The sequence below is a fragment of the Oryctolagus cuniculus genome, chromosome 7, assembly GCF_964237555.1.
Source record: "Oryctolagus cuniculus chromosome 7, mOryCun1.1, whole genome shotgun sequence".
In the NCBI taxonomy this organism is placed as follows: domain Eukaryota; kingdom Metazoa; phylum Chordata; class Mammalia; order Lagomorpha; family Leporidae; genus Oryctolagus; species Oryctolagus cuniculus.
In genome coordinates, this window is record NC_091438.1 from 102,536,431 (window position 1) to 102,552,158 (window position 15,728).

At 33.8% G+C, this 15,728-nt stretch overlaps 1 protein-coding gene across 14 annotated transcripts in view; it reads right to left on the reverse strand.

Moving 5' to 3' along the window:
- The window catches only part of LRRC7 (leucine rich repeat containing 7), a 586,672-nt gene that overhangs the window by 279,742 nt on the left and 291,202 nt on the right, over nucleotides 1–15,728 (reverse strand). The gene's annotated exons all lie outside the window — the stretch shown is intronic.

The window sequence follows — 15,728 nt, forward strand, 5'->3', positions numbered from 1 at the left end:
GACTATTATGGTTAGTGATGAACTAAGCCTGTGATTGTAGAGTGGACTGAAAGTCGGTGAACTCAGGGGGCTTCCATAGCCTTGGCAGCTCATGACAAGAGCCTAGGGTGATTACTGAGGCCATAAACAAGACTGTCAATTTGTGAAGTCAACAACAGGAGTCACTGTGCACTTACTCCTCATGTAGGATCTCTGTCCTTAGTGTGCTGTACATTGAGATTTAATGCTATAACTAGTACTCGAACAGTATTTTTCACTTTATGTTTCTGTGTGGGAGCAAACTGTTGAAATCTTTACTTAATGTATGCTAAACTGATCTTCTGTATATAAAAGAGAATCAAAAATGAATCTTGATGTGAATGGAAGGGGAGAGGGAGTGGGAAAGGGGAGGGTTGCGGGTGGGAGGGATGTTATGGGGGGGAAGCCATTGTAATCCATAAGCTGTACTTTGGAAATTTATATTCATTAAATAAATGTTAAAAAAAAAGTAAAAAAAAAAAAAAGAAAGTGCATCTTTGCAAAAATTAAAGAAGAAAAAAAGGAAGGAAGGAGAGAGATTGTGTGAGGAAGAAGGTAGGAAAGTATGGTTATCTCCTTAGAACAGTAGCTATGAAATGCATGAAATCTCTTTTCATTATATAATAGAAATAAATAGGTGGTATCTGTTGAAAATGTTTATTGGATTTTAATAGGATACTTTTTATTTTGTTATTAATCCACTGAAACATCTCATGTAACACTTTCTACCTCTCTCCCCAATAACATTCAAGTTTTCCAGAAGTAGCTTCGATGTATATGAGATTATAAGAAATCTAGATTCCCATTTAATTTGGCCACCCAAAATAAGTTGGTTTAAATATAGTTTATGGTATATCAAAAAGGTGATAATCTTGTTTTGTCTTACTTGTTCAACAATCCCAGAGGGAAAAATTCTATGTGTATTTCTGTTAGAAACAATACATGAAATATGTGACAGAAAACAATAGATAAATTTTAGGGAAATTATTTATCCTTGTTTCAATTATATCTAAAAATCTTTAACTTAAAAGCAAGCCACAATTAAAATAGAACTTTTCTGATTTATTTATTTAATATTTATTTTATAAGTAGAATAGGAACAACAAACAATCATATTTTAATGAGTGCTAGCATCATCTATTAAAAACCTGCCAATACAAATATAAGGTTGGCCTGATTTTACAAGGCAGCAAATTTTCTCATGAACTAACAGTGAAAGTTAATCTTTATATTTGATTAAAAATATAAAATATTATGTAAAAGACTGAATTATGGCTGAAGCAAGAATTTCAGGTTTCTCACTGTTATTATAAAAGAAAATAATCATCAATGGAACTATAGTGAGTTCATATTTCTCATCCATTTTGTATCACAATTTGCAGAGGGTCACCTCCGCCTTTATCTTGGGTTAAATTCTTTCAACATACTTCTTCATATGGTAGCCTGAAAACTTTATACAAAGGTAAAATTTTCTGGGGCTGGCGCTGTGGCGCAGCAGGTTAAAGCCCTGGCCTGAAGCTCTGGCATCCCATATGGGTGCTGGTTCTAGTCCCAGCTACTCCTCTTCCAATCCAGCTCTCTGCTATGGCCTGGGATAGCAGTAGAAGATGGCCCAAATCCTTGGGACCCTGCACCATGTGGGAGACCTAGAAGAAGCTCCTTGTTTCTGGCTCCTCTGGCTGTTGCAGCTAATTGGGGAATGAACCAGCGGATGAAAGATCTCTCTCTGTGTCTCTACCTCTCTCTGTAACTCTTTCAAATAAATAAAATAAATCTTAAAAAAAAGGTAAAATTTCTAACAAGAATTATTTCTAAATAAAATAATGAAAGATGTTACTTTCTTATTAAGAATTCAAATAGAAGAGAATTCATTAGAATATGGCTTATTTTACAATTTTAGGTAGACCACCAATCAAATAATAATTCCTTATATATACCAAGTATATTATTTATTAGTGTTTTTTCCTATGATATCAGCCTTATTAGAGGATTGTGCAGTAGCTGCTGGTGGGCATCAGGGATAATGTAAAGATTTTGTAAGTATTTCCAAGTACAATGTATTTTGTAATCAACACTTTGATAAATGGTATATATAGAAAATTATACTTGCATTATGGATATTCTATTACAGAATGTTTTCCATAGTTTAATTCCCAGGCAACAACATTTGGCATCCTAGGAGAGGCCATATTGCCTTGTAACACATTGTACCTTCATAATTTCTTTCTTTAGAACACATTTTCATTTTATATAATGTTATGCAAATTCACTCAATCTGAAATGTACTTTAGTAACTTTTCTAATAAGGAAATATAATCTAAGAATGTATCAAAGTTGATACTTTTTCAATTAAAACATATTTAATTAATTTAAGAAATTAAATAAAGCCAATAATGACTCAATAATGTCAATTTAAGCCATGTTGTTAACAGAAAAACAAAAGATACTAGTAACTACAATTTGACATGTGTAATGTACTCTCTTCTCAACTAATGTGAGTGGATTGGCTAAAGTAATGAAAGGGAAATGAAAAAAAACATACATGATTCTTGAGTTATCAATATATAATCAACAAGCAATTGTAGTAGATTATCTAGTGAAAAACAATAGAGCTTAACTCCTTATTCATTTTAGGTCCTTACAATGAAGTACTCACCAGGTGCCCACCAAAGTGCTTGGCAATATTTTAAGCACTGATGCACTTCCTTCCATACGCACCACCTACCTTTAGTTAGAGAGTGTTCTTTGAGAACCTTCCTTTGTGCCCCATATCATTGCCAACATAAAAATAACTGGATAGCATACAATCTTCCTTTAAACGTTTACAGTATTCTTGGGATATGCTCATAGATCACAAATCCATCATAACATGATAAATACTGTCATAGAGAACTGTACAAAATTCTCTCTGATAAACACTGAGGAACAGTTAATGTCAGGAGCCTGCAGAGAGCGGCATTTGGATCACAATATAGATTCATAATGTATCATAAAGGAGAGCAGGACAAATACGACATTTCTTCTGGACTCTTTCATGTCTCCATTTACCTTTTACTTCATCATAGATTTTTGTAGTCCTAAATCCCAAGCACCATTCTGCAAGCAACTCAAATTCCCTTGCTCTCTCCTCCCTGATTTGACTTGTTTGGCAAAACCTGCCCTGCTATTTCCTGCTATGTCCATCAGGTCTCTGACTTTCTGAATAAGACAGATCAACTTTGCCAACTGAATTTTCTTCAAATACAACCATAAATAATTCTAGGACATTACCCTATTATATTCACTTTCTCATCCTCTAAGAGTGCTATTCTTTCATACTTTCCCTTGTTTCCTCAAATCTCTAATATTTTCTACTCACTCTTAGGTGATGCCCCTTCATGCTTCAAAGAGGAAGTCAAGGCAAATGGTTGAGAAATTCTAGTCTTTTCACTGCCAGACTATGTTTCCATGTTTAAGGAACCCTGCTTTTATGGTCCCATCCTCCACTTTTGCCCTGCATCACAGCCTCCCTCCCCCACCTCAAGCATTTATTATAATTGGTTCCCTTCTCTCCTATATCATTAATTTCATTCTTTTACTGGATCTTTTCCAACAGCTTGCAGGTATGCTCTACTATAATCCATCCTTGAAAGTCCTCTCCATCATGCTCTTGCCTATGGGACCTTTATCTGCTTCAAGTTTCAGTTAAAATTGAAGGAATTACTTGTATTTGAGGTTTTCTCTTTGTTAATTCGTGTTCTCAGCTACTTCAATGAATCTTCACATAATACACTTGTGAAATAGCATTTTCAAGTTCCTATCATTGACCTACTATGTTTTATTAACACAGTGTTTAGTTTTCTGCTCCCATATTACTTTACCTGTCAGTAACATTTGGTACACTGAATCCTCCCTCCCTTCAATTTTGTTAAAAAAAGCATCTAATTACTTGAAAGGCAGAGTTACAGAGTGTGTGGCAGAGTTGGGGAGAGAGAGAGAGAGAGAGAGAGGGGGAGAGAGAGAGAGGGAGGGAGGGAGAGGGGGAGGGGGAGAGAGGCAGAGGGAGAGGGGGAGAGGGAGGGGGAGGGAGAGGGAGAGGGAGAGGGAGAGGGAGAGGGAGAGGGAGAGAGAGAGAGAGGTCCTTTATCTGCTGATTCTCTCCCCAAATGGTTATCACTGTTGGAGACAGTTCAGGCTGAAACTAGGAGGCTGGAACTCATCCAGATCTCCCTTGTGCATGCAAGGATCCAAGTATTTCAGCTATTCTCTACTGTCTTCCCAGGTCCATTAGCAGGAAACTGGATTGCAAGTGGAGCAGCCAGGACATGAACTGGTGCCCATATGGGATGCTGGCATCACAGGCAACAGCTTAATATGCTGTGCCACAACATGGATCCTGACCTCCAGCATTTTTTCTAGACTTCTCAGACATTATCTGACGTAACTGCTATAAAGTCTACAAAATGATTTCTAACTTGCAGAATCTTTTGTAGGCTCCTCCAATCATGCTAAAATCATAAACATTAAAGTGTTCCAAGCTTAATTCTGAGTCCATATTTCTTCTCTATTCATACTCTCTCCCTTGAAAACTTCAATAACTGTCAGAACTTAAAATATTATCTATATACTGACATCACTTATCCTAGATGATTCATGTATCCATCTCAAAAATTCCATTGCCAACATGAAATTTCAAATCCCCTACATCTTCTCCCTTTTAAATTTTCTTTATATCAAGAAATTGTGCCACCATACATCAGGTACCCAACCCCAAACTTTGGGGATATTCTTTGATTCCTATTTTTCCATTTGCCATGCATCTTGTCTATCAGTGAGGCTTTGCCTCCAAAAGAGATCTCAAATATTCCCATTTGTCATTTCCATAACCATTACCCTATGCAAAGCCACTACTGTTTAGCCATACTGATCCTTGTAAAGGTTATATTACATCATATTTCTGTCTTGCTCAGAACTTCAATGCTTCTCATTACAATAAGAATATAACCCTAACTCCCATGCATGGCTCACAAGGCACTTAACTTTGCTTCATCTGCGTCACATCAGACTGCTTCATCTGCTTCATTCCACATTTACCGTGTTCGAGTCACTCCAGTTTTTTGCCCCACTGAAACATCTAATTTGTTCCCATAACGTGATTTACACCGTGTTTGACTGCTGTTTGTGTTTGTTTTGACTTTTCTCTAGAATGTCGCTATTCTCATCATTCACCTCTCAATGCCAACTTTACTTCTCACAAAAATCTTCCCTGACCAGTCTAGCAAAAATAAAACACAAAAAGAATCAGCCAACCTTTCCTGAAAATTTGAAGAAGCCAAATTGTTCCCATAACATCATTCTGTAGTTTTTATAGCAGTTACCTATTTCATTCAGTTGTTTGTTTATATTTTATTTCATGTCTCCATCCATCACATTTGAAAACCATTAAAGAATTGCTTTATCTCACAGGACCTAGAGAGTGTCTGAAACATATTAGGTACATGGTTGGCCAAAATTATTTTTAACTGGCTTGTTCTTTATATGAAGTGAGAATTTTTCAATATTAGGCATAAATTTACAAATCATATTTAGATGGGGACAGCACTGTGGCGCAGCGGGTTAATGCCCTGTCCTGAAGGGCCAGCATTCCCTATGGGCCCCGGTTCTAGTCCTGGCTGCTCCTCTTCCAGTCCAGCTCTCTGCTATGGCCTGGGAAACAGTACAAGATGGCCCAAGACCTTGGGCCCCTGCATCCATGTGGGAGACCAGGTAGAAGCTCCTGGCTCCTGGCTCCTGGCTTTGGATCGGCGCAGCTCCAGCCGGCCATTGCGGCCATCTGAGGAGTGAACCAGCAGATGGAAGACCTCTCTCTCTGTCTCTGCCTCTCTCTGTAACTCTGTCTTTCAAATAAATAAAGTAAATCTTAAAAAAAATCATATTTAGAGAATTAAGTGTGAAGTTAGTGACTATAAAATGTCTTAATTGCCATATTTAATTTAGCTACTATTGAATGAACATTGAGAGGCCAAAAATATTTCAATTTACATTCTTTCTTAAATAGAACCCTTAGATATTAGATCTCCTTTTTATAAAAACTAAAATATATAAGTATAGTTTAAAATGTATATCCATTTAGATGGATGCAATCAATTAAGAAATGCCTTTTAAGATTATATTAAAAAAGATTATATTTAGTGTAAGGAATGCTGTTATTTTTACTTTTAGAAATTACATGAAACATTTAAATAAAATGAATTTTATTCTTAGTAATATGTTTAATATAGAAATGCTTCATTAGATTGAAAATAGCCAAAAGATAGCCTTACAACAGGATCCACTTATCTACAGTGCCATAGAAAGGTTATTCTTACTTTTTAAACAATTCATTTAGTATAATATAGTTTATTCCACCTTATTGTAATGAACATTAATCTATAGAACTAATGCTGGATGAGAATCATAGTTTTCTAATATGATTAATTTGGAATTAATCTTGTTCATAAAATTATTGGACAGTTATAACTAGCAAAGATTGGTATTGTGCAGCAAATGGAACAGAAATTCTATTAAAGTTATGAATAAATTTTAAACTTAAATAGAATGGAATGAAATACAATGTAGTCAGGTTAAAGTCTGGTGTCCTTTTGAGCATAATAATGTAAAACTAAATATAATAGATTAAGAAATTTGACAAATAAGAAATCATAGATTTAAAAAGCCACTAAAAGACAAAATAAAATCTCAAGTTCCCAAAAGAAATTGCAAAATACACATCCAAAGAAATTAAAATCATGAAGTCAATAATGATTGAATTTTTATTTTTTAATATTTCTTAGGCACTGACCTTAAATGTCATAGAACTTTGGAAAACTATAGCAATTCAGAAATATTCCCCTCGCATCAATCAAGCTTTTTAAAGATGCACTTTGCATACTGAAAGACCTGAAAAAACCCTGACTTCAGTAGAGAGGAAAGCAGAGACAAAGGAAGATGCAAATGCATGGAGCATTAGATACATTTCATCTTTTTGGTGTGCCTTTTATTAAACCCACTACCCAGCTATCAGTAGTAGGATACTTGTATATTGCTTACTTATCAAGAGTCCTGTTTGGAAGTAGAAGGCAAAGTATGAGTGCTAGGGAAATCTTGCAAAATACTAGGATAGAACATTTCTGTTTAAATTTGTTTTTTTTTCCCCTAACTACTAAAATATCATAGAAGGGGTCTGGTGAAAATCAGTTTGCAAACACCTGTTGAATGTCTACTATTGCTGAGATTGTGTCATTACAAAATTTGTAATTGGAAAGGCAGAGTGCACTGCACATTAACTGCCTACTTGACAGTTGGATTATGGAGTCAGACTTTCAGATAATGTAGTTAAGACAAAAAAAAAATTAAGGTTGTTAAATTTATGACTAAAACTCAAAGGAGAATAAAATTCCTATGGAAACAACAAAACTCTATAGCAGAATTTCTAAACTATCACTCTACATGCAGAATCTTGGTTAATTTCATGGGGAAAGTGATAGGAAAGTTAAGAAATGATTTAGAGTTTTTAAGACAAATAGTAGGAAAGTCTTCAGGAAAATGCTTTGAGATATAAAGCTGAGTTATATGTTGGATAGAGCAGACAGTCCCCGTTGCATGGCAAAAACGTTGGGAGGCAGTAAAGTTAGAAATGCTGAGTCCCAACTAAGATTGGTCTTGCCATGTTGCTCTTTTGAAAGCTGTGTGTAGTTGTGAGTTTTTAAGTTGACACATGTCATGGTGTGGTCTAGTAAGAAAGATTCCACAACAAGGTGGATGGACTCCAAAGACAGAGATGGGGGGAGGGGCACGTTGATTGATAATAGTAGGAAAGGACATGAGTAGATGGTCATTGATTTGGAGGTAGTTATAGAGATAAAAAGGATTGATGTTTCTAACTTCTGTGCTAAAGTGGATGGTACTATTTTTCAGCAGCAGTATATAATAAGAAGCCCAAGTTTTCCTTTTCTTTTTTTTGGATTTGTTTTTGTTGCAGGTTGTGGATAGAGGGCGGAAAGGCAGATAATTTGCATTTTGAATATTGTATTGGAGATCTGCATTGGAACATGGAGTAGGAATTCAGATAAAAGTTCAAGTTTGAAACAAATATTGGTAATTCACCAGCACAGAGATAGTATCTGAGACACAGGAGCAGATCTGTTGGATAGATTGTGTATTTTTCGAGCCCAGGACATAGGAACAAAGACAGCATCATAAATATGTTTTATAACATGCCTTCAGGAAAGATATCATGTTTATATACAGACCATAAAAAAGAGAGTAATAATACACATTAAATTACTTGAATTTGCAAATTTGCAGTGAATAAATTTATAAAATAGCACAAAGACACAATTGATGGAAATTTACTTTTTCTGATACTGATTGAACATTTTTGTTAATGTTTACAATATCTTTTAGTATCTAAGTTCAATATTTACTCAAAGAAGCTACTAATTTCAAAAGAAAAAGCCTTTAAGAACAAATAACTAGATAGTTAAACTTTTGGTATATTTTGTTGGGGATTAGAAACAATTATTAGTATAGGAGTTCTTATTAAGTACTGCTAGGAAAATAAGAAAGATACTTTAGTGTCGCACAATATTATTAAAACTTTTACTATAAGAAAAAACTTAAAAATAACATACTATTCCACTTATGATAAAGAATTTTTTATGACATAAAATTTAAAAATATATAATGTGTGTCAATATTTTCTTGCATATCTTACTCTGTTTAACATTTTTTCCTTGGTTTAAAAACAAATCTTCTTTTCATCAAATGTTAATAACCTCTTTTTCCAGCCTAGTAGAGATAATGACTCACAAAACTTATCATAAATAAGGCCACTGATGTTTAGAGAAGATAAATAAAACATAAACCACAAGGACCAGATCACAAAGCCAGGATTGTCCGAGAGCAAAGCAATACCCATTCAAGTACATTTTGGCTCCTTTCAGGTGAAAAGAAACCCATGGTACAGGCTAATTGTTCTGTGAGAGACTAAGCTTTGAGATCAAATGAAACTGCAAGCTATCAATGCTTTCAGCTTGACTACTGTATCAAGCAGTTTTCATCTTTTTGTCAGTGTGATCATCAGAGGTCAGAGCAATTGACTGAAAAGATGTTATCTGGCTTTTGTGCACTCTCTCTGGTTCTTCACTGGACTTGATGCAAACTTAGCGATCCATAATATTTTCAATCTTCATTTCATGGTGAAAATATAAAGTTAAATATATCATACAATTAGTTCATTAGTCAGGGAGCCCACAGTCTTTTATTTTGTGAAACTATTGAAAGTGTGTCTTCTGTACTTTAACTTTCTGGTAATTACATTATTATTATGCATTACAATTTAGATTTTTGAAATATAGAATGTGATGAATTGAAAATACACCACCACGTGAGAAGAAGTAAACAAAATATTTTGTTCTAAATATAATTATCAAAAACCAGAGGATACTGAAAGGGTTAGTTATATGTTTAATTTTGAGGAAGATTATCCAAGCCAAGATGATACCATGGACTCCACAAAAGCACTATGTCTTATAAATTGGTAAAAGTTATATAAAGGAGTATGACATTAAAAACACAGTATCTAATTATGTATTATGGCTATAAAACAGAATTAATAGAAACATCAGGAAGACATTCTGCAAGCTGTGCCTGACAATGAAATTCTTGTTACAACAGCACTGAGGAACCTATTAATGTATTTCATTGAAATAATTAGTAGAATGCAAATGAGATAAGTTCATTAATAGGACACTGAAATGAGAACTGAATATGACTTAGTCTCACCTGTCTATTCAGAATGCATTTTAATTCATGAACTTTTCTTCATTATGTTGGCAATGAGAAATGGTAGTAAAATAGATGGCAACAGAAGGGAAGAGTTTTTTTTAAAGAAAACATAGCAAATATATTATAGTCCACAAAAGTCCATCAAAGAACAATCTTATTAAAGAATAAATGAACTTACCTAAAAATAAATATATTATTTGGAAAGGAATACTTTAGAAAGGCAAGTGATACTTATGAATATGGTATATCCATTGTCATTCAAGCTAAGAAAATTCATTTGTTTAGAAATTTTGTCATTGAGGTGTGATTTTTAAAATATGTAATCATTTTAGTTTGTAAATGTAAACTGTCCCTCTGTCTCCATATCTACAGTTGTTTCAGAAACAAAGCTGATAATTTTCTTGGGGTTGATAATACTATTATTTTTATTTTTTATTTTTTGACAGGCAGAGTTAGTAAGAGAGAGAGAGAGAGAAAGGTCTTCCTTCCATTAGTTCACCCCCAAAATGGCCGCTATGGCTGGCGCACTGCGCCGATACAAAAGTCAGGAGCCAGGTGCTTCCTCCTGGTCTCCCATGCAGGTGCAGGGCCCAAGCATTGGCCCATCCTCCACTGCCTTCCCAGGCCACAGCAGAGAGCTGGACTGGAAGAGGAGCAACCGGGACAGAATCCGGTGCCCCAACCGGGACTAGAACCCAGAATACTGGTGCCACAGGCGGAGGATTAGCCTAGTGAGCCGTGGTGCCAGCCTATTATTTTTATTTTTTAGATTTTGTCTTTGAAAATAGCTTTTAAGAATGCTTTTATGGTCCCTCTGGTAGACTGTAAAATGGTGCAGATGTTATGGGAATGTATGATAAATGATGAACAGTTTCCTCAGGAATAAAAAAAAAAAAGAACCACCATATGATTCAGCAATTCTATCTGAGCATACGTCCAAAATAATTGAAATCATGATCTCAAAGGATATCTGTACTCCCACATTCGCTGCATCATTATTCACAATAGTCAGGATATAGGAAGCAAACTAAATGTCTAAAGATAGATGAATGAATAAAAAGAAACGTGGTATATGCACAAAATAGAATACTGTTCAGCCTTGAAAAGGAAGGAAATCTTGCCTTTTACGACAGCCTGGATAAGCCTGCCAAGTGATGTAAGCCAGTCACAGATGGCCAAATAAGGCACAATCTGACTCTTATGAGGCATCTAAAATGGTCAGATTCATAGAATTAGAATAGAATGCCTGTCAGGGACTAGATAGACAGGAGATAAGGGAGAATTGTTGTACAACAGGTACTAAGTTTCAGTTATGAAGCTGAATATGCTTTAGAAATCTGCAGTGCAACTTGTGCTATCATTAAGAATTTCACAGGGCAAATCTCAAGTCAACTATTCTTATCACAGTAAAAAATAACACATAAAAGAACAATGATGAAAGTGAATTTTATGATGAAACAATCATAAAATTACAGAAATTTGAAAACATTGTTAAAATTATGTTTTTAATAAAGCTATAGTATAGTAAATTGCCAAATTTTTGCCAAAATGCACGATCATTTCTAAATATTATATGGTATATTCACACAAAGACATTTTCCTACACATTCAGAAAGCAGCTATCCAAATTAGGAAATTAACAGTAATAAATTGTTACCATATAATCCTCAGACTCTTGCTAAACTGTTGCCAGTTGTCCTAATAACAGCGTTTAAAATAAAAGATTCATTTAAAATAAAAGAACCAGTTTAGAATTATCTTTTTGAAAAAATAGTTATAATGTCCCTTTTGTCTTCTCAAATCTGGACTAATCCCTCAGTCTTTTCTTGATGTTCATGATCTAATGTATTTTATTAATAGTACTTCAAGTCACTCTGGTTTTAATTTATACCTATAACTGGAAGTAAATCTTTTTTCTTAGAGTTTGTCCAGTTAAGTTACAATGTATTGGTGCTTACTGTGAGTATGTGTTGCGTTGAAGTCCTTATGAATTCACAGAGAGAAAATTGTAGAGTTTCTGAATCTTTTTTTTTTTTTTTGTGGGAAAATCAATGAATAAAAGCAATGCTGTATATGGAAGGGAGTAATATAAATGATGAACATACCACTTTCTAGATTTGCAGCATAGATAATGTAGAAGTTTCAGGTTCTCATTCATGCTTATCTGGAAAATTTTCCTTTAAATTATTCCTTAGTAATTTTTACCAAGGCAAGTTCAAAACTTTATAGATGATAATAAAATATAATCTTATTAAGAACCCTCCCCAAAACTGTGCAATAAAAATTTCTTTTCTTATATGAATATACTAGAAATAGTTATATAATTATCCTTTTGACAAATTTGGTCCTCTAATATTGGGAGGGTCTTATTTTTGGTACTGTTTTATAGTATAGTATATATTTTGGTGTGACTTACTTTATGTAAAAGCAAATAACCTATTTCTAGCTAAAAATATTCAAAATGGATATAATTAGAATTTTAGAATTCACATTTTTCTGGATTCCATAGCTTCTCTCAGATTCTCAGAAGAGTCCATGACCAAAAATATGTTGTCACTACTGCAGACTTTGGAACCCTTCTTACAACAACTCTCAAAGTTCCTCATCCACAAAAGCCATCCACTTTTTCTCATTGTGGATATGTTTATTGGGTTTTACTCTGTTCACCTTTGCAGGAGGTGAGGATTTCTGGAAACTAAGTAGTGCTGTGCTTGTCAGCCTCCTGCATCTGATGCATTGTGTATACTTGAACTTTAAAGATTGAGCTTCCAGATGAGCGATGCTGAATACCAGATCTGGTGTGGAAGGAATTTCTAATGCATCACTCAACAACCCCTGCCTAATAGTTAACTCTTATGCAAATCTCCTTCACTCTCGAAAGAATTTGATTTCTCTGACCAAAAGCAATGGCACAAGGGAGAAAATGTCACTTCTGAGATTATCAAAGGATCAAGGCTTTTGTTTGGATCTCTCTCTTCCTTTTCCCTCTCCTTCCTTCCCTCCCTTTTCTTCTCCCTCTCTCACCTTATTTCCTCTGAAGGAAAGCAAGCTGCCAAACTTAGAGCAACGCTACAAAGAAGCCCATGTGGCAAAGACATGAAATCTGAAATTCACCTGCTACCCATCACCTGAGTCAGATTAGATGCATACTGCTGAGCCCACTCAAGCCTTCAATGACTGGTGCTCAGTTCTAGCTTGACTACAGCCTTGTGAGAAATCCTGACATAGCATCACCTACAAAGCAGCCTCTCCTAGTTTCCTGACCCATAGACTTTTTTACACAAACAGACAAATGAAATAAGAAATAAACAAAGTAATGAAAGAAATAGGCAAAGGCTGGGTTTTCACTTGACATGTAATATTCATTTTAAATCTACCAACCTCATAATTTCCTGAACACCCTGCAAATAACAGAACACTCTGCTACGAGGAGAAGTTGTATTAGGAAAGCTAAAGGAATGCTGCTGGATTATCTAGGGTTTTTTCCCCCAGATATCTAATATCCTCAATTACTAAGCATAATCAGGACCTGACTAATTCAATGACTTTTAAGTAAATACCTATCAGAGAAATTTATCACTTTTTGCAATATCTGGGGAAATTATCATAAAGGAATATTGTGAGAAAAATTTAAAATAATAACTTCTATTTTCATTGTGAAAAATTGGTTTCAGAATCCACACATATCAAAATGTCCATATTAGTTTGCTTACGAGATACACATTTTAATGATATTATATCATAATTCTTACATACTTCTACTGTTTGCACAGATTTCCAGGCATATGAACTTTAAACAATGCAAATAAGTGAAAAATTACTGAGGACCCACTAAAGACCCTATTTGTATTGTGTTGTATTCTGTTTGTGTTCCTGAGGAAACTACAAGTTATCTCTTATTGAGTAGTCATAAAACTAAAATTGTTTTTCTTAAAACCACATTTTTACCTTTATTTGAATTGGAAATGCAAAATAAAGAATAGTAGGTAGTTCTCCCATAGCTCTAAATTACAACACTTGATTGGTGATCAAAAGCTACAATATATAGAGAAAAGCTTATTTTTATTTTTTTTTCTTTCTGCAATTCTTATTCCACAAACACCAAATCTAAAATAAAGTTCTCCATAGTTCATATCTGCATTTGTTTTAAGATGTTTTTCTCTGTAAGTTATAAAATGAACACACTAGATCACAAATGAATTCGAAAATGTTTCTTACTATGTAAAATCTGTAGCAGTTACACTACATTAGCATAGCAGTCTGCTAAGAAAGGAAAAGAACCACCACTGTCATTTCTAACATTTCTTTATAAAATTTTTCTATGCCAACAATATTTTAAGTATATTACTCTACTTATTTTAATTCTATTTAATACTGGTCCACTGTCTTAAGCCTACAGAATCCCAATGCACCAATTGTCAGTATTTCTACTCATTACCCAGAATGATCTACACAGTAATTTCATCCAAAGCTCACATTAACAATCTACTCAGGTTTTAACTTACTTAAAGTTTATATTTAAAAAAAATGTATTTTAAAACCCTACAACCTATGTCAGGTTTCTTTTATATTTCAAATGAAAGCCATTATTTGAGAGCAGAGAGGAAAGGCTTCCTTCACTCACAGTATTTTCTCCGTGATTCAAACATACATATACACACAATCTTGCTTTTATTTTGGGTTTATCTTCACTTAGCCATATTTCCATTCTACTTGAAATGTAGCACACACACACACAAAAGGCATTATTGATGGAAACCAGCTGCCTTTGCAGGAGGTTGATCCTTGAACAAGTAACACTCTCAACCTTATTTCCTTTGTTTAAGTCCCCAACCTGAGAAACGAGTTGTGTTAGGCCCATGCATAATACTTTATTAGAGAAAGATATTATTTGAAAAGTGCAGGTATGAATACTTTTCCTACTTACCAGACTCTCTTATCCTCCAATAATGGAAGAATGAATAGGAGTATCTGCTCTACATATAATTTTAAATGGAATCATTATTGAAAACTATTATAACTATGTCATTATATAATGAGCTGCCAAATTTTTCATATATAATATCAAATAAAATTCACTTGGAGAAATCTTACTGATATATTAACTGAACAAATGATGAAACAGTTTCGTTTGCTTAGGGGAAGGATTTAAAAGTAAAAAATAAGATTAAGTTTTAGTTCAGTAAAAGAATTAAAACACTTGAAAAATTAATTTCTATACTCAATATTTTCTGTAATACTGTAGAAAAAGAAAAATAGCAGCATCAATATCTTAATCATAAAATACATAGGTCAGTTTATTTATGTGTGTAAAAAACTGTTTTTAAAAAATTATTTTTGGTTTTCAAAAGTAAGAATTTCTTTTAACATGAAAAAGGAAAAGTAGGATGATACAAAGCATTTTTTTAACACTGAATAAAATTGTGAGGATTAGTTTTTACTTTCAAATGTCTTACATTTAAAACAAATCAAATTTTAGATTATTAAAAAATAACAGTTTGCAATTTTATAAATATAATTTTTGATAAACCACTTTGATTCCTGGAAAGTTTTAAATCTTTTCTGAGTGTTTCTGGCACATTCCTGATTGAAAACCTGAAAAATATCACTATCTATAAGTTAACTCGAAGAATTAAGAATAATTTTAGTTTAGGAAATCATTGTTTTCACAATTTGCATCTTAACCAGGAAAAGAACCTTAAACAGACTCTTCTCACCTTTACTTGTAATTATGCAGCTTAAAAAGACAGGATACCTTCTCATTTAATATGAATCTCAGGCATTATACTGCACTTCCCAGCCTTCAGGAAAAATTTATAGAACAATTAAGTCTATCAAAAGGGTAAAACTCAGCTAAAAATGAAATAAGTAGTCATTTTTCCCATTAGTGATAAATCGTAATT